General features: G+C 37.3%; 1 long non-coding RNA gene across 9 annotated transcripts; it reads left to right on the forward strand.

The window, feature by feature from the left end:
• The first annotated feature begins 277 nt into the window (after positions 1-277).
• On the forward strand, positions 278-1,972 carry LOC135441033 (uncharacterized). Of its 9 annotated transcripts, none has more exons than XR_010438399.1 (8): positions 283-513; positions 571-736; positions 810-853; positions 941-979; positions 1,056-1,241; positions 1,297-1,346; positions 1,404-1,475; positions 1,550-1,972. It is a non-coding gene; the product is annotated as an uncharacterized LOC135441033 (long non-coding RNA). The 9 variants fall into 9 exon arrangements; XR_010438404.1 differs by having other exon boundaries at positions 287-513; positions 1,056-1,212; positions 1,404-1,463; XR_010438394.1 differs by having other exon boundaries at positions 293-513; positions 1,056-1,212.
• Positions 1,973-6,027: the final 4,055 nt, after the last annotated feature.

Consider the following 6,027-nt stretch of genomic DNA (forward strand, 5'->3'; position numbering starts at 1 on the left):
ATGCGAACGGCCATCAACCACTACAAGAAAAACCCCTCATGCTTATGGATGGATATTCAGATAACCTCTACTTCCGTCGTGCTTCTCGGATTCCACTACACGCTGCGCGATTATGAGCTACCTACTCGTGCCACATAAGACTTCAGCGGTGTGGGTCCTGAAGCCAAGGGAGTCCTTTTCTCTGTACCTTCATTTATATCGTATTTATTTTTCTTTGATTACACACCGACTTCAAAGAAGCCGAGTGCTTCTTCAAATTGGGCGCCATATTGTTACGGAACTGCTTGTTTCTCAGTGGGCCGCGCCGGCTGGCTCATCGGATTCTCTGGGTGCAGTCCCATCCCTGGCCCGCAGTCCGCACAATCGATAACAACAAAGCTACACGTCTGTAGCAAAACAGACTCACACAACACTACTCAAAATGAACCACATAATCGATAACAAATATTCGGAACTGCTAACTCATGAACAAAATAAACAGCTGTAACAACTATGAAAATGTAAACAACAAAGGTGAGACACTCAATATAAATTAACAAAAAACACTATTTATCCACCTTACTCTTCCAGATCGGGCCCCGGTTCCGGACCCAGCGTACCCGCCCTACCATGAGACGATCACCTACACTCGTCTCCCTCATTTTGGCCACTAAATGGCCTACATTAGCCCGTGTCGGCCATCATGCCCACTCTCCCCAACAATATTACTTTAGCCGGACATGCTTTCTTTCAATATGTGCGTATAATTGGTTGCGTTTTCTTAAAATTTATAACAATTATAATCATCGCTTATGGCATTTATCTTGCAGCTATTTAGAATCTCATGCAAGTGGATATTTCGTTAACTTCACAGGTGCGTATAATGGTTTGTGTATTCTTATAATTATTGGCATTAATATTTCTTTTATTTCTTTCTAATTTGCACGAGGTCTCCATTCAGATAAATTAGTATTCATGCACGTGAACATTTCTTCTCCGGGTGCGTATTAATGTTGCATATATTTATACTTATGGACAAAGTGTATTAATTCCTAAATTTTTCTCTTATCTTATAGAATTCATTTTTTTATTTTAACAGCACTAAATGGAACAGGCGACGAAATACTACAAAGATATTGCTAGTCGCCGCAAAAGAAACACGCAAGGAGGCAATTTAGAGGCAATCGTTGCGCCGATTTAGGAACAATGGCCCACACAAATACTTAAAACTGGGTATGTCACGATAATCAGTCGTGCAACAGGTAGGTGATATAGATCTGTATTAAATCGCTTAATTCTACCTTACCCTACCTAAAGAGCTCTCTGGGGGTGGTAAGGGGCGATATAAATGGGTAAATTCCAATTAGGTAAGTATGTGAGCATAGTTCGCGCAAGTGTTAATTTTAAATTTTTATATTTTACAGGCGCAGATGCATCACCTTTGGAGTTTCCCTCACCGTTCGCACTCTAAAGTGAAGCTCGGCGTAAGTGCCTATGTATGTATAGATATAATTTATAAATACAAAAAAAAACTAAATTTAACGACAAAAAAAAATCTGCTCTTTTTCAGGGAGTACAATCAGGAGTCTTCATCTGACTCTGCCAAGGGCTCGAACGAGGATGGGCAAAATGGAACGGACTCACTCGGAGGATGTGGGCGTGGTCTCGCCTGTGGCCGCTTCTTCGTTGTTGGAGCCCGGTCGTTGGTGGCTCGTCTCGTCGCCTTCAGGGTTGCGCCGACGCTTGCTGGCGGCGTCGCGGATATGGCTGGTGTGCGCCGCTGAGCCGAATCCTGGCCTTTGGTATGTTTCGTGGGCCTCTCTGGTGCGCGAGCTGGTCCCTTTGTTGCCGGAGCCGTTAATTTTTGTTTTTATTTGGTTCGTCTCTCGTCGCACTTAAGTTTTAAGTCTCTTTTAATTTTTTTATATTTTGTGACTCGAGCGGTTTAATTTATATATATTTATTAAATTGCAAAAAAAAACAAAACCAAAAATTTTATTTGTCTGTTAAGTTATTTGTTATTACGCGCCGGCTTAACTTGCCAGAAGGGAAAAAATTCGAATCTTTTGAGCCGATATGCAATATAAAAATTTTATGCTCACTTCGAGCTGGCACGCCTGCCGTTAACCGCTGATCAAATCGAACTCCTCGTACATTTGGGCAGCAACACCATCGGTGCCGAATTTCGGCACACGCATACATTTGCGAGGCGGGCACCGTTGCTGCCCATCTGCACAGCTGCATTTTTTTGGGTCAATGGCCCAAATGAAGGCCAAGGGCATATCCAAGGGCATGCGATCCACTCTCCTCATAGTCTCTTTAAGAGCGAACCGGGCGGCCAATAGCAATCGTCGCTTTTGGCGCCGTGGATCGCATGTCTGGCGTTGCCACCCTTCAAAAATTTGGGCTCCGCCGTGGGCCCAGCTTCACCCCGCATACTCTGACCATATGACAAAAAGATATCGGCGTGGCCGATAATATCGCACGCAACCAACTAAGTAACCCTCGGTGCTGCCGATAACGTCAAATGCAACAAAAGTCAGACCCACAAATATTAAAACGCATATCCACATACCAATCACGCATACATGCGGAACCAATTCCACTCAGCCCGATCTGAAGTAGTTAGACAAAAATAAAATAAAATCAATTGAACAACAAGTTTTCATACCCAATCAAGAAATAAAATATGGTATATTTATTGCAGCGTGTATTACAGATTCAACAAATACTTACATCCGACTATTAAACACCACAAATACTAATGAAATAGTAGACATTGAAAATATTTCCAATGAGCCATTCAGTAAATACAATATTCTCACCTACCTAATGTAGAAAGACGAAGTCAAGTATTAGCAAAATTAAGTAAAAATTTTCCCTAACAATTTGGTAAACTATTAAACAAACTTTGCACTGAATATAGTGACATTTAGAATCAGAAACAATCTCTACAAATAACTTTTATAAACAAAAGTTGAGATTAAAAGATGAGGAGCCTGTATACATAAAAAATTATAGAATTCCACACACTCATAAAGAAGAAATAGAATCTCAAGTAGATAAATTAATACGCGAAAAAATCATTGAACCGTCTGTATCTAAATACAACAGCCCACTCTTGCTGATACCTAAGAAACCTTTACCAGGTTCGACTGACAAAAGATGGCGACTAGTAGTAGATTATCGTCAGATTAATAACAAATTACTGCCGGATAAATTGCCACTTCCAAGAATAGATCAACTGGGACGAGCAAAATATTTTTCATGTCTTGACCTAATGTCTGGATTCCACTAGATTGAACATCATAAAGATTCTCGAAATATAACGTATATTTCCACGAGCAATGGCTCTTATCGTTTCACGCGATTACCATACGGATTTAAAATATCGCAAAACTCATTCCAAAGAATGATGACCATAGCATTTTCAGGTCTTAAACCTTCTCAAGCTTTCCTATATATATTGATGACTTGATAGTTATAGTTTGTTCCGAAAAATACATGATTCAAAACCTAACAAATGTTTTTGATGTGTGTCGGAAACACAACCTTAAGCTACATCCAGAGAAATGCTCATTTTTCATGCGCGAAGTAACTTTTCTAGGTCACAAGTGCACTGACAAGGGTATCTTACCAGATGACAAAAAATAAGATGTCATTGAGAAATATTGAGTCCCAACGGACGCAGACAGCGCTAGAAGATTTGTTGTATTTTGCAATTATTACAGACGTTTTATTAAAAACTTCTCGGATTATTCTCGTCACATAACACGTTTATGCAAAAAGAATGTAAAATTTGAATGGACAGCTGAATGTCAGTCAGCTTTTGAATATCTAAAAAGAGAATTATTTAAGCCCTCATTACTACAATACCCCGAATTCAGCAAGGAATTTTGCATTGCTACCGACGCAAGTAAGCAAGCGTGCGGAGCAGTTCTTACACAAGAACACAATGGTACACATCTACCAGTAGCATACGCCTCAAGAACCTTCACAAAAGGCGAGAGCGCAAAATCAACAACAGAACAAGAGTTAGCAGCAATCCACCGGGCAATAAAACATTTTCGTCCATACGTTTATAGCAAACATTTCATAGTAAAAACAGATCACAGACCGTTAACTTATCTATTCTCAATGGTAAACCCAAGATCAAAACTAACACGAATGAGATTAGAGCTAGAAGAATATGAATTTACAGTAGAATATCTTAAGGGTAAAGATAATCATATCGCAGATGCGTTATCAAGAATACCCATCAAAGAACTCCAAGACATTACAAGAAATATAATGAAAGTCACTACTAGATATTAAAGTAGACAAAAATCCTTCGCAGGAGATAAAGAAATAGAATTGCCTAGGCAATCTATAGAAAAAGCTTCAAAGCCCAACGTATATGAAGTCATCAACAATGACGAAGTACGTTAGGTAGTGACCTTGCAAGTAAAAAATATACTATGTTTCTTAAAACATTTGTATACTAATGGAATTCTCGACTTAGGTCAGTTCTTCCAAAGGCTTGAAATGCAATCCGGTATTTATCAAATCAGCCAACTCAAAGTGGCACCATGGGAAAATATCTTTGAACAAGTTTTAATTGATAATTTCAAACAAATGGGCAATAAAATATTAAAAACATTAAGAGTAGCGCTACTCAACCCGGTGACCCTAATAGAAAAAGAAAAAGAAGCTATGTTGTCTACATTTCATAATGATCCAATACAAGGAGGTTACACAGGCATTACAAAAACCTTGGCCAAGGTCAAAAGACATTATGTTTGGAAAGATATGAATCGATATATTACTGAGTACATACAAAATGTGAAAAATGTCAAAATTAAAAGTGACAACAAACACAAAAACTCCTTTAACTATAACATAAATCCCAATCAATGCTTTTTATAGAGTAATAGTAGACACGATCGGTCCACTACCAAAATCAGAGCAAGGCAATGAATATGCAGTTACACTGATATGTGAAAACAAAATATATTGTTGACATACGTATTGCAAACAAATGCGCAAATACTGTCGCTAAAGCTATATTTGAATCTTTTATTCTGAAGTACGTAATGAAGACTTTCATTACGGACATGGGAACAGAATATAAAAATTCGATAATTAGTGATTTGTGCAAATATTTAAAAATTAAAAACACAACATATACCGCACACCACCACCAGACAGTTGGAACAGTCGAAAGAAGTCATAGAAGTTTTAATGAATACACATGATCATACATATCAGTTGATAAAACTGATTGGGACGTATGGCTTCAATATTTCTTTTACTGTTTCAACACGACCTCTATGGCACATACTTATTGTCCATATGAGCTAGTATTTGGTAAAACAAATACATAGCTTACCAAAACAATTCAATAGTATAGATAGCATAGAAGCAATTTATAATATAGATGATTACGCAAAAGAAAGTAAATATAGATAAGAAGTAGCATATAAAGGAGCTAGAATAATGACCGAATAACATGAGAAAAAGAATAAGGAAATATATGATCAGAAAGTAAGAAACATAGATATATCAGTAGGAGATAATGTTTTATTAAAAAATGAATCAGGACATAAATGAAATTTTAAATATACAGGTCTATACTGTGACGGAAATACGAGAACGAGATTACATTATAATCTCAAACAATAAAAAAAAGAAACAAACAGTTCATAAAGATAGAATAAAAATTTTTCATTAATTAATCATTTTAGTATGACCATACACTAAAACAAGTACATTTAAAAATACAAATATATATATATATTTACATATTCTTAACAAAAGAATTTTGAACCACCGTTATTCATAAGCTGCATTGTATGGTATAACCAAAGACAATATAAACACTAAGATGAGTAACGCTCATACATTTGCGGCTTGCTGATGCGCGGACACGAGCAACGAAGCAAAGCTGGTCGAAGATTGAGCGAAAAGTTTTAAACTTACGATCGACGCAAAGTACTTCTGCTTTATCCATGGAATGCATGCTTTATTTAAATGATAGATTACCCTAGATACTAACTATAAATTTTGCAG

This window comes from Drosophila montana, unplaced genomic scaffold (assembly GCF_035044405.1).
Source record: "Drosophila montana isolate Dmon_TW-CO22-7 unplaced genomic scaffold, ASM3504440v1 contig_1133_1, whole genome shotgun sequence".
Taxonomy (NCBI): domain Eukaryota; kingdom Metazoa; phylum Arthropoda; class Insecta; order Diptera; family Drosophilidae; genus Drosophila; species Drosophila montana.